Source organism: Plecotus auritus (genome assembly GCF_963455305.1).
Source record: "Plecotus auritus genome assembly, chromosome: X".
Classification (NCBI taxonomy): domain Eukaryota; kingdom Metazoa; phylum Chordata; class Mammalia; order Chiroptera; family Vespertilionidae; genus Plecotus; species Plecotus auritus.
The window spans coordinates 2455254-2483060 of record NC_137784.1 but is presented as its reverse complement, the minus strand read 5'-3'; the positions used below and the strand labels follow the sequence as shown (position 1 = coordinate 2483060).

General features: G+C 56.0%; 1 protein-coding gene across 2 annotated transcripts in view; it reads right to left on the bottom strand.

Annotated features, from left to right (window-relative positions):
* Window positions 1-27807, bottom strand: part of STS (steroid sulfatase) — a 248920-nt gene that overhangs the window by 30502 nt on the left and 190611 nt on the right. The gene's annotated exons all lie outside the window — the stretch shown is intronic.

Genomic DNA, 27807 nt, shown 5'->3' with positions numbered 1-27807 from the left:
GCCTGATTGATGCCTAACCGCTCCCCTGCCAGCCTGTTTTCCCCTAACTGCCCTCCCCTGCAGGCCTGGTCACCCCCAACTGCTCTTTCCTGCAGGCCTGGTTCCCCCCAACTGCCCTCCCCTGAAGGCCTGGTACCCCCCAACTGCTCTCCCCTGCAGGCCTGGCCCCCCCCCCAACTGCTCTCCCTGCAGACCCAGTCACCCCCAACTTCCCTCTTCTGCTGGCCGGGTCACCCCTAACTGCCCTCCCCAGCAGGCTTGATCGCCCCCAAATGCCCTCCCTTGCAGGCCTGGTTCCTCCCAACTGCCCTCCCCTGCTGGCCATCTTGTGGTGGCCATCTTGTGTCCACATGGGGACAGGATCTTTGACCACATGGGGGCAGCCATCTTGTGTGTTGGAGTGATTGTCAGTCTGCATATTACTCTTATTAGATAGGATATATATGTGTGTGTGTATATTGGAGGCCCGGTGCATGAATTCGTGCATGGGTGGGGTCCGGCCAGCCTGGCCAGGGGGAGGGGACATGGGCGGTTGGCCGGCCTGCCTGCTGGTCGAACTCCTGGTCAAGGGGACAATTTGCATATTAGCCTTTTATTCTATAGGATAGACACTGAGTGGCCAGATGATTATGTGTTCAGAGATCATCATCATCTGGCCACTCCGTGTATATTTGTATTGATTTCTGAGAGGAAGGGAGAGGGAGAGAGAGAGAGACATGGAAACATCGATGATGAGAGAGCATCATGGACTGGCTGCCTCCAGCATGCCCCACACTGGGGATCGAACCCACAACCTAGCTGGTTGCTCAGTGGGTAGAGCATTGGCCTGCAGAATGGGGAGGGGGGGTCCCGGGTTCGATTCCGGTCAAGGGCACGTGCCTGGGTTGCAGGCTCGGTCCCCAGTGTGGGGTGAACAGGAGACAGCCAATCCATGATTCTCCCTCATCACTGATGTTTCTATCTCTCTCTCTCCCCTCTCCCTTCCTCTCTGAAATCGATAAAAAATAAATTAAATCAAAAAACAAAAACCCACAACCTGGGCATGTGCCCTGAACAGGAATCAAACCGATAAGGGGTTAATCTCCAAAATAGATAGGGAACTCATACAACTTGACAAAAGGAAGACAAACAATCCAATTAAAAAACGGGCAAAGGAGTTGAATAGACACTTCTCCACAGCGGACACCCAGAAGGCCAAGAGGCATATGAAAACACCAGAGGCCCAGTGTACAAATTCGTGCACGGGTAGAGGTCCAGCCGGCCCACCCGGATCGGGGCCAATTGGGCTAGGACGGCTGGGGAGAGGGGCCTCGGGCAGTTGGCCAGCCTGCCCTGCCCCCAGTCGGTGTGGGGAGGCCGATCGGGGCGGTTCTGGCTGGGGAGAGGGGCCTGGGGCAGTTGGCCGGCCCGCCCTGCCCCCGGGTCAAACTCCCGGTTAAATTCCCGGTCGAACTCCTGGTCGAGGGGGCAATTTGCATATTAGCCTTTTATTATACAGGGATCCTCAAACTTTTTAAACAGGGGGCCAGTTCACTGTCCCTCAGACCGTGGGAGGGCCGGACTATAGTTTCAAAAAAAAACCATGAACAAATTCCTATGCGCACTGCGGGCCCGGGACGCGTCGGCTGCTAAGCAGGACAGGCAGCGGCCCCCGGCGGGCCGGATCCATGTCCTCGGCGGGCCGCATGTGGCCCGCGGGCCGTAGTTTGAGGACCCCTGATATAGGATGCTCCAAGTCACTGATCCTCAGAGAGATGCAGATTAAAACCACAACACCTGTCAGAATGGCCGCCATCCGCACGTCAACCAGTGACACGTGCTGGCGAGGACGCGGAGAGAAGGGAGCCCTCGTCCACCTCCGGTGGGAGTGCACCTGGGATGAACATCAGGCTTCATAATTATTATTATTTTTTAAAATCTTACCTAATAATTGACAAACATGTAAATTGTCCGTACCTCCGCTACGCTCAGCCGATCAGAGCGAGTATGCAAATTCACCCAACAAAGATGGCGGGTACATTTGCATATGCAGGCACGGAGAGGTCGGGAGGGGCGGGGTGTTTGCTATGAGGGGGAGGGGGGCGGCGGAGGGAGGACCTGCAGGCTCCCGGCAGCTGGGAGTGAATCCAGGGGAAGGAAGGCCTATTCTTGCATGAATATCGTGCAACGGGCCTCTAGTATGTATATATATGTTCTTACTGATTTCAGAGAGAGGAAAGGAGAGAGAGAGAGAGGGAGAGACAGAAACATCCGTGACGAGAGAGAATCATGGACCGGCTGCCTCCTGCACGCCCCCTCCTGGGGATCGAGCCCGCAACCCGGACCGGGAATCGAACCCCGACCTCCTGGTTCACAGGTCGACGCTCAACCACCGAGCCCCGCCTGGACAACATTTGCATTTCTGGAGTTACCCCCCCTTCTTGGAGTTACCACCACACTGGTCCTTGCGGTCCCCCAAGAGATGGGATTTCCGCCAGGCAGAGTCCTAGCAAGACATGGAGATAATTGATTCGTCCTTCGAAAGATCACAGCCACCGGCTGCATGTCACCGGCACCAGGCTGAGTTGCCAGGTGCCGGAGCCTCCGGGCCGTCCCCTGGGACACGTCTCCAACCAACCACGGCAAGGCGGGCCGACCCGCCTGCAGGCCTGGCCCGCTCCCTCCCGCTCCGCCAGGATGGCCTTTTGTTCACCTCCCAGGAGCAGAAACAGAAAATGTATTCAGAGAGCCCCCTGGGAGAGGGGGGGGGGCGGGGAGCAGGCCAATTTCCTCTCTGCAGTCTCTGGCAGTCCCCTTGCCTCTGCTAGTCGCTTGCGAACATGAGCCAGGGCTGGCGGGCTGGAGCGTGGCGTCCGCTCTACTGCAGCCACGGTTTTCCACCTGCTGTGTGCAGGACAGGCCTGACCGTCCATCCGCAGAGACCTCCCACCCGGGGCCGCTCCCCTCGGGCAACTTTATTTACTTATTTGGTTTTTTATAAAGAGACTAGAGGCCCAGTGCACGAATTTGGGGGTGGGGGGGGCCGATGGGGGGTGAGGCTGGCTGTGGGGAGGGGCCGTGGAAGTTGGCCGGCCAGCCCCACCCCTGATTGAAGTGGGGGGCTGATCGAGGGTGGAGTTGGCTGGGGGGAGGGGCTGCAGGCCAATCGGGGTGGTGGGGGCCCATCGGAGGTGGGGCCGGCTGGGGGGAGGGACTACAGGAGGTTGGCTGGCTGGCCCTGCCCCTGATTGGGTGTGGGGGCTGATCTAAGGTGGGGCTGGGCGGGGAGAAGGCTGCAGGCCAATTGAGGTGGTGGGGGCCCATCAGGGGTGGGGTCGGCCAGGGGGAGAGGCTGCAGGAGATTGGCCAGTCGGCCCCACCCCCTATTGGGGTGGGGGGGACTCAGGGGTGGAGCCGGCAGGGGGCAAGGTCCATTGGGGATTGGCTGGCTGCCCCACCCCCTCATCAGGCGGGTTTGCTGGTCACCGTGGGCATCATAGCGACTGGTCGTCTGGTCGTTATGGTGTTCTGGTCGCTGGCTGTTTATATATAGTGATTTTTTTATTGATTTCCGAGAGGAAGGGGGAGCGAGAGAGAGAAACATCCATGAGGAGAGAGAATCATGGGCCGGCTGCCTCCTGCACACCCCGCACTGGGGATCGAGCCCACAACCCGGGCATGTGCCCTTGACCGGGAATCGAACCCAGGACCCGTCAGTCCATTGGTCGATGCTCTACCCACTGAGCCACACCAGCTGGGGCCCCTCATGCAAGTTTAAACCGCGGTCGGATCCCTGATGCTAAAATCCCGATGCGCTGACAAATGACATCTCCCACGCGCTGACACAACAGGCCGGGAGAGTAAGACAAAGATACCGACTCCCGCAGTGCGGGGAGGAAGGGGACACTGACTAATTCAGGGCGTGCCGGCCTCGACTCGCAGGACACGGGGTGCAGAATTGCCCGTCTGGTGGCATCAAAGGGAACAGAAGCTGCGGAGGGGTGGGGAGCTTGAAAGACCGGGGAGGGGGGGTAGTGACCATCACCCCAATCCAGATCTGAGTCCCCTTTTCCCTTTGAGGTAGCATTCGGGGAGCGTGGACATTGAAATGATCAGAAGTCACGGTGAGGATGTGGGGAGAAGGGGACCCTCGGGCACTGGAGTGGGGGGTGCAGACGGGGGCAGCCACTATGGAAAACAGTATGGAGTTTCCTCAAGAAATTAAAAAGGGACCCTAACCGGGTTGGCTCAGTGGATGGAGCATCGGCCTGCGGACTGAAGGGTCCCGGGTTCGATTCCGGTCAAGGGCATGTACCTTGGTTGAGGGCACATCCCCAGTGGGGTGTGTGCAGGAGGCAGCTGATGGATGTTTCTCTCTCATCGATGTTTCTAACTCTCTCTCCCTCTCCCTTCCTCTCTGTAAAAAATCAACAAAATATATTTTTAAAAAAAGAAATTCAAAAGGGACTGGCCATTGGACCCAGCGATCCCATTTCTAGGAATACTAGAGGTCTGGAGCACGAATTCATGCACAGCTGGGGTCCCTCGGCCTGGCCAGCGATCGGGGCTGATTGGGGCTGGCCAACCAGGGGGAGGGACCGCGGGAGGTTGGCTGGCCATGGGAGGTTGTCTGAGACAATGCCCTGACCACCAGGGGGCAGCTCCTGTGTTGAGCGTCTGCCCCTGGTGGTCAGTGTGAGTCATAGCTACCAGCCGGTTGTCCGGTCATGTGGTTGTAACAGTAGCTTAAGCTTTTATATATAGAGAGACTAGAGGCCCGGTGCACGCGTGCACTCGGGGGGGGGGGGTGTCCCTCAGCCCATCCTACGCTCTCTCACAGTCTAGGACCCCTCGGGGGATGTCCACCTGCCGGCTTAGGTCTGCTCCCAGGGGGATCGGGCCTAAGCTGGCAGTCAGACATCCCTCTGGCAGCCTGGGAGCCCTCGGGGGTTGTCCGACTAACGGCTTAGGCCCGCTCCCCACTAGTGGGACATCCTTCGTGTCCGACTACGAGCCGGCTTCTGGCTGAGCGGCGCACCCCCTGGGGAGGTGCACTGACCACCACCAGAGGGCAGCTCCTGCTTTGAGCGTCTGCCCCCTGGTGGTCAGGGCACATCATAGCAATGGGTTGTTCTCGGTCATTCTGCCGTTAATGTCAATTTGCATATTACCCTTTTACAATATACACTAGAGGCCCGGTGCACGAAATTCGTGCATGGGGGGGGGTGTCCCTCAGCCCAGCCTGCACCCTCTCCAATCTGCGACCCCTTGAGGGATGTCCGACTGCCCGTGTAGCACAATCCAGGACTGCTGGCTCCCAACTGCTCGCCTGCCTGCCTTCCTGATTGCCCCTAACCGCTTCTGCCTGCCAGCCTGGTCACCCCCAACTGCCCTCCCCTGCAGGCCTGGTCCCCCCTCCCAACTGCTCTCCCCTGCAGGCTTGGGTCCCTCCGAACTGCCTTTCCCTGCAGGCCTGGTTTCCCCAACTTCCCTCCTCTGCCAGCCTGATCACCCCCTACCCACTCCCCTGCCAGCCTGATGGATGCCTAACTGCTCCCCTGCCAGCCTGTTTGCCCCTAACTGCCCTCCCCTGCAGGCCTGGTCCCCCCTAACTGCTCTCCCCTGCAGGCCTGGGTCCCCCCCCAACTGCTCTCCTTTGCAGGCCTGGTCCCCCCCAACTGCCCTCCCCTGCAGGCCTGGGTCCCCCTCAACTGCCCTCCCCTGCAGGCCTGGGTCCCCCCCAACTTCCCTCCTCTGCATGCCTGGGTCCCCCCCAACTGCCCTCTCCTGCAGGCCTGGTCACCCCCAACTGAACTTCTCTGTATGCCTGGGTCCCCCCCAACTGCCCTCCCCTGCCGGCCTGGTCCCTCCCAACTGCCCTCCCCTGCTGGCCTGATTGCCCACAACTGCCCTCCCTTGAAGGCCTGGTCCCTCCCAACTGCCCTCCTCTGCTGGCCATCTTGTGTCCACATGGGGGCAGGATCTTTGACCACGTGGGGGCCGCCATCTTGTGTGTTGGAGTGACGGCCAATTTGCATATTACCCTTTTATAATAGACATTAGCCAAAATCCAATTAGCAGAATGAGTAGCGTATTGTGTTTCTGCCTTGGACATTTTCAACTTTTTTTTTTTAATTAAAAAAATTTTTAAAGGTAATTTGATCTTGGTTTTCTTTTTTTTTATTGATTTCAGAGAGGAAGGGAGAAGGAGAGAGAGAGAAACATCCATGATGAGAGAGGATCACTGATGGGCTGCCTCCTGCACGCCCCCTACTGGGGATCGAGCCCACAACCCGGGCCTGTGCCCTCGACCGGGAATCGAACCATCAAACCGTGACCTCCTGGTTCACAGGTCGATGGTCAACCACTGAGACACACCGACAGAGCTCAAATGGCTCTTTCAGGATCCTCCGATGGCGACCTCTTGGACTTGACCCCGGCGATGTACGTGCACAAGAGCCGTTTAAACATCTCACCTTCCTTTTCCCTTAGATTTCAACCCGTTTCCGTGACGAGGAGCCAGACAGCGATTCGGCCCGTCTTCTCTGATCATCCATCACCAACAAAGAGCTGACAGCGAGTCTGGCGGCTTTTCCAGGGGCAATCATGACCTCAATCCTCAAAAATAAAGGCCGCTGTCTCGCCCCGGACACACAGCATGACCCCCAAGAGCGATGGCTCAGCCGGGGTCGCTTGTCATCCACGCCTGTGCCCTCCGACGGCCCGACCCTAAATGAGGTGAGCGCCAGCATGAGACCTCCCCTTCAACCTCTCCTGCGGGATCAGGACATGGGGGGGGGGGACTCCCCATAATGAACCACGGCCCTGGGGATCCATCATTCCACTGACGTAGCCGTCGTCCCGTGCATTGGCATAGAAACCCGTTGTCGGGGCCCAGGGACAAACGTAATCAATCATCCGTATCGCTTTCCAATTCTGGGCACCGTGATGGATGACCGATGCCCACGGGGGGGTGGGGAGGGGCTTTCGGATTCCGTTGTGAGTTGCCGGGACGGCCCTGTCAGTCCTGGTCCAGGTCACGGAGCTCCTCATTCGCAACATGTCGCAACGCATTTGTTCTTCAATCATTCCTCTCTCTCCTGCCTCTGGAATGGCCCCTATTCAATAGTCTCCCACGAGAGCCCCGCCCCGCCCCACGCTCCTGGGGCTGCCTCAGAGGTGAGCATACTGTGTCCACATGCCAGCCATTCCCCATATGAAACGTCAAAGACATCGCGATGGCGTCTACTATCCGGGGTCGTTGATGGAAGAATCTCCATCCGTAAAGGTGTCTTATTGTGAACATTTGCAGCTATTCCTACAATCTATATCTATATATATAAAAGCCTAATATGCTAAGCGTCTCCATTTGACCAGTCGCTATGACATGCACTGGCCACCAGGGGGCAGACCGTCAACTGGTCGACCAGTCGCTATGATGTGCACTGACCACCAGGGGGCAGATGCTCCGGCCAGTAGGTTAGCTTGCTGCTGGGGTCAGGCCGATGGGGACTGGGCGAGACTGGCCGGACATGCTCTGGAGCCCTCCCGCGGTCCCTCCCGGCCGGTCAATTTCCCGGGGTTATTGTTGTTGTATCATGTTGTTATTGTTTATTTATTTATCAATGTATACATTATTTTCATATACATTTTGCTAATTTCCTTTCATCTCTGACTCTTCTATTATAGAGAAAGGGCGAAGAGCGATATTAAAATATTTCTTCTAATTCGTTTCCTTTCAATGTGCACAAATCCATGCACCGGGACACTAGTTCTTTAATAAACACCAGTGTTACAACAATAACAATTTTCCAGAGTTTTAACCACCATGAAAAATCAATTAGAAGTCATTCATATTCAACCAACTCACCGTGTGTGATATGTTGAATGCAGCTATGATTTGGATTGAGTGATCAGTCCCGGTGACAGAAAGGGATGCTAGCTGATGTAAGGGGGGGAAAAGAAAAGATGAGAGAGAGAGAGAGAGAGAGAGAGAGAGAGAGAGAGAGAGAGAGAGACAGAAAGAGAGAGGAGGAGAGAGAGAGAGAAAGAGAGAGAGGGGGGAATAGAGAAGAGAGAGAAAGAGAGGAAGAGAGAGGGAGAGAAAGAGAGACAGAAAGAGAGACAGAAAGAGAGAGGAGGAGAGAGAGAGAGAGGAAGAGAGAGAAAGAGAGAGAGAGACAAAGAGAGAGGAGGAGAGAGAGAGAGAGAGAGAGGAGAGAGAGAGGAGAGAGAAGAGAGAGAAAGAGAGGAAGAGAGAGAGAGAGAGAGAGGAGAGAGAAGAGAGAGAAAGAGAAGAAGAGAGAGAGAGAAAGAAGAGAGGGAGAGAAAGAGAGAGAGACAAAGAGAGAGAGACAAAGAGAGAGAGACAAAGAGAGAGAGACAAAGAGAGAGAGACAAAGAGAGGAAGAGAGAAAGAGAGAGAGAGAGAGAGAGAGAGAGAGAGAGAGGGCATATTAGCTTGACAATCATTAAACTACAGAGGCCCAATTCATGCACCGGTAGGGTCCCTCGGCCTGGCCTGCAGGATCGGACCAAAACCCACTCTCTGACATTCCCCGAGGGGTCCCGGATTGAGAGAGAGCACAGGCCAGGCTGAGGGACCCCACCGGAGCACGGTCGGGCCCAGGGAGGGACCACAGGAGGGCTGTGGGGTGTGTCTGGCCCATCTCGCCCAGTCCATTTCAGCTGGACCCCAGCAGCAAGCTAACCTTGGCGGTCGGAGCGTCTGCCCCCTGGTGGTCAGTGCACGTCATAGCGACTGGCCGGACGGTCAAACGGACGGTCGGACACTTAGCCTATTAGGCTTTTATATATATAGATTAAGGCAGAGAGAATGCTATGTACTTAGAAATACCCTGAGCATTGGCAAAATGGTGTGCGTTCCCCCCCTAAACTTTTGCCATTTATTCCTCCCTTAATTTTAATGTCTACTCGCCTCCGTGGCTTTGCGATCTGTCCGCTGTGGGGCCGACACTTTCCTCTGTGGGAGAGCCCTCGGCGTTCTTCCTCCAGGGCCCAGACCTACCCTTTGCAGGAGCAGCCTCTCCCCACGAGGGTGAGAACGCTTGCCACGGGGGAAGGAAAGTGGAGTGTACGTCCGGGGAAACGTACACTGACAGGATTTGAAGAAACAACCGACGAGAAGTAAACACAGCAAAAGGAGTCGGAGTACGAAGAGCAAACGCACCCGGGCTAAGTCCGACGTGGTGGTTATTGTGGGGTTCGCTCTTCGGCGGAGAAAGAAAGAAACAGGAGGAGCTAAACTAATGAAAAATGCCGATATATAAAAACCCTGGGTCGTCACGACCAGTAACGACCAGAGGCTGACCAACAGGAAGTCAGTGCTGGCCCCGCCCCCAAGCAAGTGGATAGGGGCAATCAGGCAGGCAGACAGAGGGGTTAGGGGAGATCAGGTAGGCAGACCAGCAGTTAGGGGTGATCAGGTAGGCAGGCCAGCGGTTAGGGGTGATCAGGTAGGCAGACCAGCGGTTAGGGGTGATCAGGTAGGCAGGCACGTGGTTAGGGGTGATCAGGTAGGCAGGCAGAGTGGTTAGGGGTGATCAGGTAGGCAGGCACGTGGTTAGGGGTGATCAGGCAGGCAGACCAGTGGTTAGGGGTGATCAGGTAGGCAGGCAGAGTGGTTAGGGGTGATCAGGTAGGCAGGCATGCAGAGTGGTTAGGGGAGATCAGGTAGGCAGACCAGTGGTTAGGGGAGATCAGGTAGGCAGGCCAGTGGTTAGGGGAGATCAGGTAGGCAGGCCAGTGGTTAGGGGAGATCAGGTAGGCAGGCCAGTGGTTAGGGGAGATCAGGTAGGCAGACCAGTGGTTAGGGGAGATCAGGTAGGCAGACCAGCGGTTAGGGGTGATCAGGTAGGCAGGCAGAGGGGTTAGGGGTGATCAGGTAGGCAGACCAGCAGTTAGGGGAGATCAGGTAGGCAGGCACGTGGTTAGGGGTGATCAGGTAGGCAGGCAGAGTGGTTAGGGGAGATCAGGTAGGCAGACCAGCAGTTAGGGGAGATCAGGTAGGCAGGCACGTGGTTAGGGGTGATCAGGTAGGCAGGCAGAGTGGTTAGGGGTGATCAGGTAGGCAGGCATGCAGAGTGGTTAGGGGTGATCAGGTAGGCAGTCAGAGTGGTTAGGAGTGATCAGGTAGGCAGGCATGCAGAGTGGTTAGGGGAGATCAGGTAGGCATGCAGAGTGGTTAGGGGAGATCAGGTAGGCATGCAGAGTGGTTAGGGGTGATCAGGTAGGCAGTCAGAGTGGTTAGGAGTGATCAGGTAGGCAGGCATGCAGAGTGGTTAGGGGAGATCAGGCAGGCATGCAGAGTGGTTAGGGGAGATCAGGTAGGCAGACCAGCAGTTAGGGGTGATCAGGTAGGCATGCAGAGTGGTTAGGGGTGATCAGGTAGGCAGGCAGAGTGGTTAGGGGTGATCAGGTAGGCAGGCATGCAGAGTGGTTAGGGGTGATCAGGTAGGCAGTCAGAGTGGTTAGGGGAGATCAGGTAGGCAGGCCAGCAGTTAGGGGAGATCAGGTAGGCATGCAGAGTGGCTAGGGGTGATCAGGTAGGCAGGCCAGCAGTTAGGGGAGATCAGATAGGCAGACCAGTGGTTAGGGGTGATCAGGTAGGCAGATGGCCCCTCACCGGGCTGGCCCCACCCCCAAGCAAGCGGTTAGGGGCAATCAGGCAGGCAGAGGGGTTAGGGGTGATCAGGTAGGCAGACCAGTGGTTAGGGGAGATCCGGTAGGCAGGCCAGTGGTTAGGGGAGATCAGGTAGGCAGTCAGAGTGGTTAGGGGAGATCAGGTAGGCAGGCCAGCGGTTAGGGGTGATCAGGTAGGCATACAGAGTGATTAGGGGCCGTTAGGGGTGATCAGGTAGGTAGGTGAGCAGTTAGGGGCGATCAGATGGGCAGGCCCCGCCCCCAGCAAAGGAAGAGGGAGGCCCAGGCCAGCCAAGCCATGGCACCCCAGCCTGTCGCTGGCAGAGGGAGGCCACCGGGTGCAGGGGAGGGAGGGGGGCAGCACTGCACAGATGGGGTTGGGGCCAGCTGCCTGCAGCCGGGGAAGGAAAGCCCCGATAGGCCCTGATCTCAGGCCAGGCCTAGGGGCCCTGCCCGAGGGGTCCCGGATTGTGAGAGGGTGCAGGCCGGGCTGAGGAAACCCCCCACCCCTCGAGCGCACAGATTTTCCTGCACCGGGCCTCTAGTGTATACATAAAGGCAATCAGAAGCCTCTGGATGTGTATGTGATGTGGCCACGGGTGACACGGAAAGAGCAGAATAGGACCAAACCAATTACCTGTTTAGGACGGCGGAGAGCGGGCGAATATTTGTACGTCTCAAGGCTCATTAACCAGCGAGCGTTCCTGATTCACGGGTGCAGGGTTTGACGTAGCCGACACCAACCCCCACCCCCCGAAACTTCTCTCGGGGGGGGGCACCTAGCATCCTTCGCTTCTGACGGATCCCCACCACATTAGTCCACAGCCACGTGGACCGTTGACCGATTTACTGCTACACCGGTTCCATTATTTGGGGCCGGCGCTCTGCTTCATAAATAAACCATCAAGTTAATTCGAAGAGAAACGGCGCGGGGAACGTGGGCGCCAAGTTGAGGGAATAAATTAAGGCCAAGATATATATATATATGTATTTTTTTTTCCTAATTTTCTGTGTGTTATTTATGGGCCAAGGTGTGTTTTATGGCACAGAAATGGGATGGTTTGTTGGCAATGAGATGATGGCTGGTGCAGATCTTTCATCGCGTCCAAGATAAAGTCGAGCACTAGCATTGCTGAGGGTCGTCTGCGTCTCCAGGTGGCGTGTCCTCGTGTGACGGATGGGTTCTGTGTTCGGTTTACGCCTTGCGTATTCCATCGGAGTGGACCACATGTCCAAGTGGTCGAACGTCGCAGACCCAGCCCCCAGCTTGTCATCGGAGCCCCAGCAACACAAGAACACTACCAACTTTACTTTCTTTCCTCTCTTTTAAATATGGTTTTACAAGAGGCCCGGTGCACGAATTCACGCACCAGAGAGGTCCCTCGGCCTGGCCTGCGGGATCGGGCCGAAACTGACTCTCGGACATCCCCTGAGGGCTCCCGGATAGTGAGAGGGCACAGGCCAGGCCGAGGGACCCCACCGGTGCACGACTGGGGGTGGGGAGGGATGCAGGAGGGTTCCAGGGCGTGTCTGGCCCATCTTGCTCAGTCCGGATCAGCCAGACCCCAGCAGCAAGCTAACCTACTGGTCGATTGTCTGCCCCCTGGTGGTCACTGCACGTCATAGCAAGCGGTTGAGTGGCCTTAGCATATCATTAGCATATTACGCTTTGATTAGTTGACCGGACGACCGGATGACCGGACACTTAGCATATTAGGCTTTTCTTATATGGGATGTCAATATGGACTGACCACATGCCCGGGTTTTGCGATCCCCAGTAGGGGGCGTGCAGGAGGCAGCTGATCTATGATTCTCTCTCATCATGGATGTTTCTCTCTCTCTCCCTCTCCCTTCCTCTCTGAAATCAGTAAAAATATATTTTTGAAAAAATACATACATTGCTTAATACCTATTCTGTGTTCTCCAAACTGTGTTCTCCCCTGATAGACGTACCTGAATGGGGGGAAACACGGGCTTCGTCATCAACTCCTCTTCGTCTCTACTCCCACCGTTTTTTAAAAATATATTTTATTGATTTTTTACAGAGAGGAAGGGAGAGGGAGAGAGAGTTAGAAACATCGATGAGAGAGAAGCATCGATCAGCTGCCTCCTGCACACCTCCTACTGGGGATGTGCCTGCAACCAAGGTACATGCCCTTGACCGGAATCGAACCCGGGACCCTGTAGTCCGCAGGCCGACGCTCTATCCACTGAGCCACACCGGTTAGGACCCCCCCCACCACCACCATTTTTTGATAAATGAACAGCCGGAGTCGATTTGACACCTTCCGTTCTTCGCTTAGCCTCGACTCTGCCCCCTCGTGTCCACGTGCACTGCCCCGGCTTGGTCCCCGTCCCCGCTGGCTGTCACCCTCGCTTGACCCCCACGCTGATTTCCAGCTCTTCTCCCTGCCTCCGACGTTGTTTGTTCTTCCCCAGTCACCCACGTCCTCATTAGAACATCGTGCACCGCGTTCCAACACTCAACCCTTGACTTCCACCGGCTCCCAACCCCACCCCCTCGGACACTCAACTCCTAACCACACGCACTCCACCCAGACGGCCGGTCCTCACGAGAACAGCTCTTGCAAGACATTGACATGTTTTATTTTTCTCTGAAAAGGGGCCGCTGATGGGCCATTAAGTGTTGGAGAGTGACTATGCACAAAGGAGCCGTGTTCTACGCTGCCCCCAGGAAGGAGGTAAGCAAATCGATGCAGGGAAGTGGCTTCTCACCGGCCCCGGAGACAACCCTGCCTCACACCCGCGCCTTTGGAACGAACGCTCCGGATGCTCGGTGAAGAGCGAGCCTGCCATCTGCAAGTGCTGGGCGCGCCTCTAGCTTTGCTTCCCCTCCCACCCCCCGCCCCGAAGCGAGCCTGTCATTTCGCTCTCCTCTTCAAGTTGGAAAATCAATGCTGAAGTTAAGTGACTCCTCTCTGGATGCCAAAAGAAAAGAAAAAAAACACACACACACTGTTGATAGCGAGAAGCAAAAGCAAATGTGCCAGTGCTAGGCCCAGCCAGCACCATCCCAACCTACGTATTTTCTTCAGCTTTACTGAGGCATCCCGGATGAAGAAAACGGCAAGGTATTTAAAGCGACAGCACGATGGTTTTTTTAAAAATATCGATATTGTTCAGAGTGTTCCAGATGTTCCCTTCCCCCCCCCCCCAGTCCATCAACGTGATAAAAAGCCAGGACCGCCCCCTGGCGTGGCTCAGTGGTTGAGCGTCGACCGATTCTCGGGAAGGGAACGTGCCTGGGTTGCAGGCTCGATCCCCAATGTGGGGCGTGCAATCAAGGAGGTAGCCAATCGATGATTCTCTCTCATCGTTGATGTTTCTCTCTCTCTCTCTCCCTTCCTGTCTGAAATGAATAAAAATATATGAAAAACAAAGAGATGCGCTCTCCCGAAGCCAGTGGTCGGCAAACTGCGGCTCGTGAGCCGCGATTTGCCGCTCTGTTGACGAATGATTTTGCCGACCGCTGACCTAGACCCTCGATTTCAATAATTACAGGCTGTTGTTGTTCCTTGTGATTAAGCCCCTATCCCAGTGGTTGGCAAACTCATCAGTCAACAGAGCGGCAAATCGTGGCTCGCGAGCCGCAGTTTGCCGACCACTGCCCTAAGCGGCCACACGTGGGCTCTTTCATTTGGATGTAGAAACCCGTCTGCTTCTGTTGCTGGGGACCACAGACACAGGCACGTAGGCAATTAGGGCGGAGAAACCCACATCCAAAACTACCCAGCTGCGTCCCGATGGGAAACAAACATTGTTACCCCGACAAAAGGGAGACGGCGTACAAGTAATTGGTACAAGATCGACACGATCTTTAGAGAATTCATCTGAATAAGAAATGAGCAAGGTACCAGCCGCAGATCTCAGAGAAGTGTTGTGTAGGGTTTAAAATACCGACTTCATTATCCTCTATAATAAACGCCTAATACGCTAATGTCCGGTTCTCCGTTCAACCAATCAAAGTGTAATATGCTAAGGATATGCTAAGACCGCTCAACCGCCCTAGCCAGTTTGGCTCAGTGGATAGAGTGTCGGCCAGCGGACTGAAGGGTCCCGGGTTCGATTCCAGCCAAGGACGTATGCCTGGGTTGTGGGCTTGATCCCCAGTAGGGGGCGTGCAGGAGGCAGCTGATCAATGGTTCTCTCTCATCATTGATGTTTCTATCTCTCTCTCTCCCTCTTCCTTCCTCTCTAAAATCAATAAAAACATATTAAAAAAAATAAAAGTCTTAAAAAAAAAAGACCGCTCAACCGCTCACTATGACGTGCACTGACCACCAGGGGGCAGACAGTCGACCGGTAGACCAGTCGCTATGACGTGCACTGACCACCAGGGGGCAGACACTCTGACCGGTAGGTTAGCTTGCTGCTGGGGTCCGGCCGATCGGGACTGGGAGAGACGGGCTGGACATGCCCTGGAGCCCTCCTGCAGTCCCTCCCAGGCAGACCAACCTCCCGCATCCCTCTCCGGCCCCGATCGAGCACCAGTGGGGTCCCTCTCGCAATCCGAGACCCCTCGGGGGATGTCGGGGAGCCGGTTTCGTCCCGATCCTGCAGGCCAGGCCGAGGGACCCCACTGGTGCACGAATTCGGACCTCTCCTAGGATCAAATGAAATGGGTTCAGCCTCCCTCTTCCCACACCTCCCCCTCATTTTTTTTTTCCAATGACAGTTGCCTCAGAAGTATAGATGGCGGGTAGATATTCATACACCTTACAGAGTGACCCCCGCAGTGGGTCTAACAGACGCCTGGCACCGAACAGAGTTAATACAATCCCACCGGCCGTATTCCCTGAGCTAAGCTTTGCATCCCTGTGACCGGCTGGTGATTGACATCTCTCTCACGGAGATCCATCCTCAGGGTCAAGTGGGCCAAGGGCTCCCCTAATCGACGGGCCGCCAAGCAACCCCACCCCATGCACCTACGGCAACCCCACCTTCCATGCCTCCGTGACCCCTGCTTCTCACCTGGCCAGGAAGGGGCTCAGTGAAGGCATTCTTCAACTCACCTATGCTTTGTTTGTTTTTTAATCCCCACCCAAGGAGACTTCTCCCTTGATTCTTAGGGAGAATGGAAGAGAGAGGGACAGAGAGAGAGAGAAAATCGATGTGACAGAGACACATCGACGGGTTGCCTCCTGCACGAGCCCCATCCAGGACCTTGGCCGGGGAGGAGTCTGCAACCGAGGTACGTGCCCCTTGACCCGAATCGAACCCGGGGCCCTTCAGTCCCCAGGCCGATGGTCTATCCACTGAGCCACACCAGCCAGGGCCAATTCTACACTGTGTTAAGAGTTGCTTGAAATATTGTTAATACATTTTTATTGATTTCAGAGAGGAAGGGAGTGAGGGAGAGAGAGAGATAGAAACATCAGCGATGAGAGAGAACCACGGATCGGCTGCCTCCTGCACGCCCCCTACAGGGGATCCAACCCACAACCCAGGCATGTGGCCTCGACTGGATTCGAACCCGGGACCGAAGGGTCCCCAGGCCGATGCTCTATCCACTGAGCCACACCAGCCAGGGCCAATTCTACACTTTGTTAAGAGTTGCTTGAAATATTGTTTTCCTTTCTTTCTTCTTTAATACATTTTTATTGATTTCAGAGAGGAAGGGAGTGAGGGAGAGAGAGAGATAGAAACATCAACGATGAGAGAGAACCACGGATCGGCTGCCTCCTGCACGCCCCCCTACTGGGGATCGAACCCACAACCCAGGCATGTGGCCTCGACTGGATTCGAACCCAGGACCGAAAGGTCCCCAGGCCGATGCTCTATCCACTGAGCCACACCAGCTAGGGCCAATTCTACACTTTGTTAAGAGTTGCTTGAGATATTGTTTTCCTTTCTTCCTTCTTTAATACATATTTATTGATTTCAGAGAGGAAGGGAGTGAGGGAGAGAGAGAGAGAAACATCCATGAAGAGAGAGAATCACGGATCGGCTGCCTCCTGCACGCCCCCTCCTGGGGATCCAACCCACAACCCAGGCATGTGGCCTCGACTGGATTCGAACCCAGGACCGAAGGGTCCACAGGCCGATGCTCTATCCACTGAGCCACACCGGCTGGGGATACTGAAGTACTGTTTTCCGAACACTACCGTGGGAAAGGCAACGCTTTACCACTATGACCTCGATGCTGACAGGTCCAGAGTTTAATTGCCCGCCCAAGGAAGCAGGAATTTTTCTACACACGTCGGCACCTTCCTTCTCCTGCGAAGTCTCGAGGGAAGAGCATCTCTAGGGATCGGCGTAGCCGCGCGGTTCACAGTCGCTGGGGTTTGGGACACGGCCTCCGTGCCCACCAGCAGACGAACGGATTACAAAGCTGTGGTCCCTCGACGCCGTGGAATACTACGCACCCAGGAAAAAGGAAAGACCTCGTACCCATTTGCAGCAGCGCGGAGGGACCTGGAGAGCAGGGTGCTGAGTGAAAATAAGCCAGTCGGGGAAAGACGCATATCCCACGGCCTCACTCATGCGTGGGACCTAATGACCAACCTAAACGGATGAACAAAAACAGAGCCAGAGACATAGACGCGTGAACAGACCGCCAAACCTCAGAGGGAAGGCGGGGGAGGGTGGGTGGGTGGGAAGAGATCAACCCATGAACGTGTACACACCTACCCATCCATCACCCATGGACACAATCGGGGGGTGAGGGTCTGGGGTGGGGGGCGGGGGTGGGCGAGAAGGGGTCAATGCGGGGAAAAGGGGACACGCCATCCTTTCAACAACAAAGATCCTACACAATAAAAGGCTAATATGCAAACAAATCAACCGAAAGGCAGAACGACCGGTCGCTGTGACGTGCACTGACCACCAGGGGGCAGACGCTCAAGGCCGGAGCTGCTTCCTGGGGGTCAGGGTGCTCCCGCAGGGCTGGCGAGCGCGAAGCCGTCCGTCGGACATCCCCTGAGGGCTCTGGGACTGTGAGAGGGCTCCCGCCGGGCTGAGGGCACCCTCCCCTTTCACAGTGCACGGATTTCGTGCACCGGGCCTCCGGTTTAAAAATAAATGTGGGGCTGGATGGTACAGCTGCCCTAACTGATATAAGGAGGCGTAGGAGGCTAATGGGACGGACACGGGGGCCAGCGTCAATCTGTCTTTGCTTTTTTTTCCCATCGGCCTCTCTGGCCTGGGAACCAGCGGCACTTATCCATCACGCCACGGCCTACGGACGCGACCGGGAGGCCGGGAGGGCGGACAGTAATCCGAGGGAGCGTTCCCCGTGCGGGCGGAAGGAGGGCGAGGATGACGGAGAATTCGGGATGACCGCTCCGAGCTCACCCTACACCACCCCTTTTCTCTGACGATGCCCCCTCACCAGTGGCTCGGGGGACTTCGCAGCCATCTCCATTATATTTTCTTCCTTTCTTGTAAAAAATAAATATTTTCATTGATGTCAGAGAGGAAGGGAGAGAGAGAGAGAGAGAGAGAGAGAGAGAGAGAGAGAGAGAGAGAGAGAAACATCCATGAGGAGACAGAATCATGGATTGGCTGTCTCCTGCACAGCCCCCACTTGGGGACCGAGCCCGCAACCCGGGCACGTGCCCTTGACCGGGAATCGAACCGGGACCTCCTGGTTCACAGGCTGACGCTCACCACTGAGCCACACTGGCCCAGCTCGCATTCAGATTCTAAGGACGAGACCCTGTCAGAACAAAGGTGAGGCCGGTAAGCCTTCAACGGGGCATCCGATGACAAGGCTGAGAGAACCCCTTCCCCCCCCCCGCCACGGACCCCTTCCAGCCCACCCTCACCCCCACCCCAGGCCTTCACCCCCTATTGTCTGTGTCCACGGATCATGCCTATACGCACGCACGTCCTTTGGTGGATCTCTTCCCAACCACCCCCCCTCCCCCCGCCTTCACATAGCTTTTCTGGGTTCTGACTCCACGAGAATTTCTCTCTTTTTAAAAAATCTATTTTATTGATTTTTTACAGAGAGGAAGGGAGAGGGAGAGAGAGGTAGAAACATCGATGAGAGAGAAACATCCATCAGCTGCCTCCTGCACACCTCCCACTGGGGATGTGCCCGCCACCAAGGTACATGCCCTTGACCGGAATCGAACCCGGGACCCTTCAGTCCGCAGGCCGACGCTCTATCCACTGAGCCACACCGGCCAGGGCCACCCATAGATCTTGACGTAGGACAGTGGCTGACACATTCGACATCAACCACAGCGTCTCCATCCGTGATAGGGTAACGGCTCTGCTGGAAATGAAACGTATGAATCACTGGCTCCGGTAACCGCCAAGCGGGTGCAATTAGGACGGACATCAGGAAGGAAACAGTGCTAACGAAACCCTCGCCTCCCACGAGGTTCCGCAGCGGAGTCCGTAATGCCGTTTCTGTTTTCGGTTAATCCTCACGCGCGGATATTTTTCCATTAGTTGTTAGGGAGCGTGGATGAGTGGGAAAGACAGAGAGAAACATCGATGTGGGAGAGACACATCGATGGGTTGCCTCCTGCACACCTGCCCCGACCAGGGCCCAGGCCGGTGAGGAGCCTGCAACTGAACCCGGGACCCTTGGGTTCAATAAGATTAAGTCCAGCTCTCCCTGGAGTGGAGGGAAAAAGAAAAGACTGTACAAAGATAAATTTTGTGGCTCAACCAGTGTTCTCACTCCAATATTTGGACTGCATTATGACACGTGGTAGTTTATTAAATAACTAGAGGCCCGGTGCACGAATTCGTGCACCAGTGGGGTCCCTCGGCCTGGCCTGTGGGATCAGACCGAAACTGGCTCTCTGACACCCCTGAGGGGTCCCGGATTGTGAGAGGGTGCAGGCCAGGCCGAGGGACCCCACGGGTGCACCATCGGGGCCGGGAGAGCTGCAAGAGGTTGGCTGGGGAGGGACCGTGAGAGGGCTCCAGGGCGAGTCCGGCCTATTGCGCTCAGTCCGATTGGCCAGAACCCAGCAGCCAGCTAACCTACTGGTCAGAGCGTCTGCCCCCTGGTGGTCAGTGCACATCATAGCGACTGGTCGACCAGTCGACTGTCTTCCCCCCGGTGGTCAATGCACGTCATAGCGAGCGGTTGAGCAGCCTTACCATGTCATTAGCATATTATGCTTTGATTGGTTGAATGGATGACCGGACACTTAGCATATTAGACTTTTATTATATAGGATATTGTTGGAGAATAAAAGGGAGGGAGGGAGGGACGGAGGAAAGAGACATAAAGAGACGCTCTAAGACTCCAGCTGTGATGGTAGCTGTAAGAAGGAGGTATATTGTGTATGTGTGTGTGGGGGGGCAATGTTTTTCCGAGACTAGAGGTGCCCCATGCAGGGTGAGCCAGCAACATTCAGAGTCAAGAAGGCCACCCGATTCCGTTGAGGAATGAACGCTATAGCAGAGACGGTGCTTGCCAAGCTGGACTAGTCGTTGGCACGCAGCAGCGTCATCCGTGTACACGAACACCTCATCTTCCAAGCAGAGTGACTGTCTGTGCCCATGTCAGACCGAGTCAGCGGATACGTAGGAACACAACTGATTGGTCTGTTTCCTGCACTAATGAGGTGCCCTGGGGCCCCACAGACACCCCCGCCCAGGGCCCCACAGACACCCCACCCAGGGCCCCACAGACACCCCCCGCCCAGGGCCCCACAGACACCCCTCCCAGCGCCCCACAGACACCCCCTCCCCAGGGCCCCACAGACACTCCCCTCCAGGGCCCCACAGACACCCCCCCGAGGGCCCCACAGACACCCCCCCCAGGGCCCCACAGACACCCCCCCAGGGCCCCACAGACACCCCCCGCCCAGGGCCCCACAGACACCCCCCGCCCAGGGCCCCACAGACACCCCCCGCCCAGGGCCCCACAGACACCCCCCAGGGCCCCACAGACACCCCCCGCCCAGGGCCCCACAGACACCATCCCCCCCAGTGCCCCACAGACAACCCTCCCGTTTGTCTCTCTGTTCTGTCACTAAGCTTTGGTGATGATCCAGGCACGAGACATCAAGAGCCTGGACTTTCCAGAGACGAGAGACACGGGGCAAATATTTAGACTTTGGGTTAAAAAAAAACCAACAACCACACAACGGCCCTTGGACATGTGTAGAAAGGGAGGTTAAAAATTAATGGGCCACTAATTGCTGAGGGAACAGGAAACTGCTCTATTGCTGTTGGGTTTATTAGAGAACAAGAAAATCACAGGGAGAGTGAACGAATGTTCCCCGACTGCTCTCTCCAGAAAGAAAAGACCTAAAAAATACTCAGAAAGAGAGGGGAGGGAGTCCCCACCCATGAACCAAGAGGTGCCGGGTTCGATTCCCGGTCAGGGCACGTGCCCGGGTTGCAGGCTCGATCCCCCGTAGGGGGCGTGCAGGAGGCAGCCGGTCCATGATTCTCTCTCATCGTGGATGTTTCTCGCTCTCCCTCCCTCTCCCTTCCTCTCTGAAATCCATAAAAACATACATTTAAAAAATACATATTTCTGTTACTTTTCCTCAACAGCATGCACAGACAATGGCGAGAATATAGGAGAACGTGGAATTCCCCCCACATTTTTAGGACCCGGTTCTTTCCACCCATGGTTCCAACGACCTGCTGAGTCATTCTCCCCGTCCCCAAGTGGGTACCTGGGATGTAGGGACCCTCATACGGGTTCTCCGACTCGCGTAGAAGGGTTGTTGTTATAGGAAAAGCCACGAGGTATCATACCTCTCGATTGGGCCAAGATACGGGATCAGTAGCAGCGACACGCTTAGGATGAAATGCAAAAGGGAGGCCCATACCCTGGCCGGTGTGGCTCAGTGGATAGAGCGTCGGCCTGCGGACTGAAGGGTCCCGGGTTCGATTCCGGTCAAGGGCACACGCCCGGGTTACGGGCTCGATCCCCAGTAGGGGGCGTGCAGGAGGCAGCTGATCCATGGTTCTCTCTCCTCATGGATGTTTCCATCTCTCTCTTCTCTCCCCTTCTCTCTGAAATCATTAAAAAAATATTTTAAATAAAGTGAGGTCTACCATTAAAACTTGAAGGGTGCTGGGACAGAAGGCATTATTATATCCTTACTAGAGGCCCGGTGCACGAAATCCGTGCATGGGGGTGTGTGTCCCTCAGCCCTGCCTGCACCCTCTCCAATCTGGGACCCCTCAAGGGATGTCCGACTGCCCGTTTAGGCCCTATCAGGGCAGTTGGACATCCCTTTCACAATCCAGGACTGTTGGCTCCCAACTGCTTGCCTGCATACCTTCCTGATTGCCCCTCACCACTCCCCTGCCAGCCTGATTGATGCCTAACTGCTCCCCTGCCAGCCTGATTGCCCCTAACTGCCCTCCCCTGCAGGCCTGGTCACCCCTAACTGCCCTCCCCTGAAGGCCTGGTCACCCGTAACTGCTCTCCCCTGCAGGCCTGGGTCCCCCCCAACTGCCCTTCCCTGCAGGCCTGGTCACCTCCAACTTCCCTCCTCTACCAGCCTGGTCACCCCTAATTGCCCTCCCCTGCAGGCTTGATCGCCCCCAACTGCCCTCCCTTGCAGGCCTGGTCCCCCCCCCCACTGCCCTGCCCTGCTGGCCTGATCGCCCCCAACTGCCCTCCCCTGCTGGCCATCTTGTGGTGGCCATCTTTTACCACATGGGGGCAGCCATCTTGTGTGTTGGAGTGATGGTCAATTTGCATATTACTCTTTTATTAGATAGGATTCCAGTCACCCATCTAGTCTAGGCAAACACCAAATATGTCCGGGGAAGCTCCACAAACTTACCCAGACATTGGAGCCACTCTGTTAAATATTCCTTTTTTTTTAAAATCCTCACCCGAGGATATTTTTCCCATTGATTTTTAGAGAGCATGAGAGAGAGAGGCAAAGACAGAGAGAAACATCCATGTGAGAGAAACACATCGATCGCTTGCCGCCTGCACGTGCCCCGATCAGGGCCCCGGGCTGGGGAGGTGCCCGCGACCCGGGCATGAGCCCTTGCTGGGAATCGAACCCGGGACCCTTCAGGCTGCAGGCCGACGCTCTATCCACTGAGCCACACAGGCCAGGCGCCCTTTGCCCTATTCAATGGTGCCGGTCAAAACGGTGTTCCGCGTCTCTCTCGTTCGGGGTGACGTGTTTTCAGGGATCGGGGCAAGCACTTTGCCTTCACGCTCAGCCACCTCCATCCCTTTGTCATGTTGCCTGGCAACACACTGGTCCATTGTACGTATGACATCACCTCCTGATCACAACGGGGCAAGGTCCCTCTAGGCCCCCACACCCCACAGGCACGCCAGAGGTGGGGGACGAAGGGAACGGAGACTTCGCAGCCTGACCCACGGGCGATTTGGGGGTCCGGTGTGGTGGTCTGTGCCGACCAGTCCTCCAAGGTGAAGTGCAATTTCTTGGTTTGTGACTTCCTCCCACTCACGGGCGGACAAGGAGGGTGGCAGCTCATGAGAGAGAGAGAGAGAGGGAGAGAGAGAGAGAGAGAGAGAGAGAGAGAGAGAGAGAGGGAGAGAGAGGGAGGAGTCAAAAATGAATCTGAAGTTTCGGTCAAAGTCATTTTTTAAAAAAATATATCTTTACTGATTTTAGAGAGGAAGCGAGAGGGAAAGAGAGAGAGAAACATCCATGAGGAGAGAGAATCACGGATCGGCTGCCTCCTGCACACCCCACCTACTGGGGATCGAACCCACAACCCAGGCATGTGCCCTGAACAGCAATCGAACCAGGGACCCTTCAGTCCGTAGGCAGATGCTCTATCCACTGAGCCATGATGGCAGGGCCGGGTCAAGGTAATCTATATGCATCAAAGGCTAATATGCAAAGTGTCCCCGTGGGAGTTCGACCGGGAGACCGGGAGTTCTATCGCTTGCTATGATGTGCGCTGACCACCAGGAGGCGGCGTGGAATGAAGGAAGGCCCTGGCCGGAAGCCCTGATTGGCCCTGATCGCCGGCCAGGATGAGGGACCTTACCTGTGCACAAATTCTGTGCACCGGGCCTCTAGTTTGATCATGATCCCCTTGGCTGAGATAAGAAACTCAGGGGGAGGAGCAGGTGGCTGTGTGGGGACCCTGATCCCGCTCCGGGGGTCTCCCTCGGGAACGCTGACCGTCCTCCGGGCCCAGGCACGGGCCGAGCTGCGTGGAACATCACCGATGAGCCACCTTGTATGGGACTCTGAGCTCCCGAAGGGCGGACCGCGGGCCCTCCCCGCCCCTTTCCCTGTTACACCTGCAGCTACGTGGACCTATCATCACCCCGGTTTCACAAGGACCGGGCGCCCCCAAAATGGAGGTGCACTTACACCCCAGGGCCGGGAAGACCTCTCAGGGGTAGGAGGCCAGGCTCACGGCCCACACTCGTGCTGAGGGCTGCACCTCCGAGGGGTTTTATATGTACAAAGACACAGCCCCCCGATTCTTCTTTCCTGACCCAACCCCACCCAATATTGTTCCTGGGGACCCCCTCGCCCCCGGTGGACCTGTCATTGTGTCTAATCACAGTGACACACCCTCCCTTTCCACGGTGTGATTTCCCACGGTGGGAACTCTCTCTCTCTCTCTCTCTCTCTCTCTCTCTCTCTCTCTCTCTCCCCCCCCCCTCGCTTTCGGGCCATTACACCACAGGCAGAGCTCACAATAAAGCCAGTGATGAGACGTCCCCTTTGGCAAGTTTTTTAATGGTATTTTGATGGCTTTTCAGGAATAACTCCTTCCTGCACTCACGTCTTTTTAAAAAATATATTCTTACTAGAGGCCCGGTGCACGAAATTCATGCACAGGGGCGGGGGGGGGGCGTCCCTCAGGCCGGCCTGTACCCTCTCTAATCCGGGACCCCTTGGGGGATGTCTGACTGCTGGTTTAGGCCCTCTGGCTCCTAACCGCTCACCTACCTGCCAGCCTGATCACCCCTAACTGCCCTAGTCTTCAGGGCTGATCGCCTCTAACTGCCCTCCCCTCCTGGCCGGATTGTCCCTACCTGCCCTCCCCTGCCAGCCTGATCGCCCCTAATTGCCCTCCCCTGCCGGCCTAATCACCCCTAACTGCCCTCCACTGCCTGCCTGATCACCCCTAACTGCCCTCCCCTGCCAGCCTGATCACCCCTAACTGCCCTCCCCTGCCAGCCTGATCACCCCTAACTGCCCTCCACTGCCAGCCTGATCACCCCTAACTGCCCTCCCCTGCCAGCCTAATCACCCCTAACTGCCCTCCACTGCCAGCCTGATCGCCCCTAACCACTCTCCCCTGCCAGCCTGATCACCCCTAACTGCCCTCCACTGCCAGCCTGATCACCCCTAACTGCCCTCCCCTGCCACCCTGATCACCCCTAACCACTCTCCCCTGCCAGCCTGATCGCCCCTAACCACCTCTGCCTCGGCCACTGCCACCGTGGCTTTGTCCGGAAGGATGTCCGGAAGATGTCTGGTCTAATTAGCATATTACCCTTTTATTAGTACAGATTGATTTCAGGGAGGAAGGGAGCGGGAGACATAAAAAAAATCAATGATGAGAGAGATACAGAGAGAGAAACATGGATGTGAGAGAGACACATCGATTCGTCGCCTCCCCGCGGAGCCCCGACCAGGGCCAGGGATGGAACCTGCAACCGAGGCACGTGCCTCCTTGACCAGAAATCAGATCTGAGACCCTCCGGTCCTCGGCCCGACGCTCTAACCGCTGAGCAACACTGGCCAGGCCCGGATGGCCATCATGTTGGACCGTATCCACCCCTGCGGTGGGAGCCCAGCGCATTGTGGAGTCATTCCAACCGGCCTCCCGAAGAAACGTCCCACCGACTTTTAAAAAAACTGCGGCCACAAAAAAACACACACGTGGGACCCAAACCAGCAGGTTCATGTGTTAGAAGCTGCTGGGCCTTGGACCGTTTGGTGTTCAACGTCCCCCGGGCCCGACGGCCGGACGGCCGGACAGCGGGGATCATCGATCCTGTCTCACACCCACAAGGACTCCGACATAGACCTGCTCTCAGCGGTCCCACCCATTCATTTCCCACCAGCGCGGCGGCATCCGTCACCTACGGATTTATCGGAGACGCGTCGGGAGCCTGTGGCCTCCCGCCCCCCCGCCCCGAGAGTCATTGATGTCTCCCCGACGAAAAGTCCTTTTCCAGGCAATAAACTCCCTCTTATGTATCTCTCAATCCTCACCCAGAAGGACAGCCGCAAAGCAGCGACTCTCCGTTCCGCGGGCTCACTCAGCGTGGGCCAGGAAGGACAGCCCGGGGCGAGAAACCACACGTCTCCTGTGGACGGACAGACGGACGGAAAGGGGCCACGTGCTCACCCGGCCAGCTCAGGCGAGGCCTGCGTGGCGGCGGCCTTGCAAACTCAGGGACCTAAAGCAACCACAAAGGATGGCCCGGAATTAAAGCTTTAGCCAAAGAGCGTTTACGGTGGCTGGTCCCGTCCCCGGCCAGCATCTCCCCCGACAAGGTCAGTGTTACCCGAACGGAACATCTACGATAACATCTCATGGGCACGTCCTTTTCCCGACCCTCACAGCACAGGCGCGGTTCTGGGGAGACCCCAAACCCCCTCATCGTTACTGACTTAACTGTGGACTGCTAGCGATCCTGCACCCACGTGTGTGTAAGAAGCGTGTGTGTCCGTCATCCCACTTTTCATCCAGTCCCAGAGGCCTCCCGCATCCATCCCCAGTGCATTTCCTGTGACCCCCTGACCTCTCTTTGATCGCCATGTACACGGAGTGGCCAGATGATGATGATCTCTGAACGCATGATAATCTGGCCATTCAGTGTGTGTATATATTAGAGGCCCGGTGCATGAATTCGTGCATGGGTGGGGTCCGGCCAGCCTGGCCAGGGGGAGGGGACATGGGCGGTGGGCTGGCCTGACTGCTGGTCGAACTCCTGGTCGAGGGGACCATTTGCATATTAGCTTTTTATTCTATAGATTGTACATGGAGTGGCCAGATTATGATGATCTCTGAACGCATAATAATCTGGCCAATCAGTGTGTGTGTGTGTGTGTGTGTGTGTGTGTGTGTGTGTATTAGAGGCCCGGTCGACCAGTCGCTATGATGTGCACTGACCACCAGGGGGCAGACACTCCAAAAAGTAGGTTAGCTTGCTGCTTGGGTCCGGCTGATCAGGACTGAGCGAGACGGGCCGGACATATATATATATATTAGAGGCATGAATTCGTGCATGGGTGGGGTCCGGCCAGCCTGGCCAGGGGAGGGAACATGGGCAGTTGGCCGGCCTGCCAGCTGGTCGAACTCCTGGTCGAGGGGACCATTTGCCTATTAGCCTTTTATTCTATAGGATCTACACTGAGTGGCCAGATGATTATGCGTTCAGAGATCATCCTCATCTGGCCACTCAGTGTGTGTGTTTGTGTGTGTGTGTGTGTGTGTGTGTGTATATATATATATATGTATATGTATATGTATATGTATGTATGTATTAGAGGCCCGGTGCATGAACTCGTGCATGGGTAGGGTCCGGCCAGCCTGGCCAGGGGGAGGGGACATGGGCGGTTGGCCAGCCTGCCAGCTGGTTGAACTCCTGGTCGAGGGGACCATGTGCCTATTAGCCTTTTATTCTATAGGATCTACACTGAGTGGCCAGATGATTATGTGTTCAGAGATCATCATTATCTGGCCACTTGGTGTATAAAACACAGTGAAAAATGGCCATTCTCCGGAGCGTTATCCCCATCCATTGAGGTTCTGCTTCCCGGGAATGGTCGACACTTTGGCTCAAATAAACTCACAAAAATTCTTTACCGGTTTGAATGTTTATTTGTTCATTTTATTTTTTGAGTTAACACCCTATGGCTCAGGTTTCCACATTCCCCGCGCTCCCGGGCCCCGCCTCGAGCCTGGAGGGAAGGCGGTGTGCGTTAGCCATTCCAAGGTGTCCGTGCGCAAGACGGCCGCCCCTGTACACACTTCTCATGAGTTTATTTGAGCCAAACGGAGGGTAATGGCCAGGAAGCAAAATCTCAACAGAAGGAGCAAAATGCTCCGGAAAAATAACAGTTTAACCACTTATTTTATTTTATTTTTTTAAAAAAAACTTGTTTTTATTGATTTCAGAGAGGAAGGGAGAGAGAGACAGAGAGAGAGAGACAGAGAGAGAGAGAAACATCCATGATGAGATAGAACCATGGATCAGCTGCCTCCTGCACGCCCCCTACAGGGGATCGACCTGCA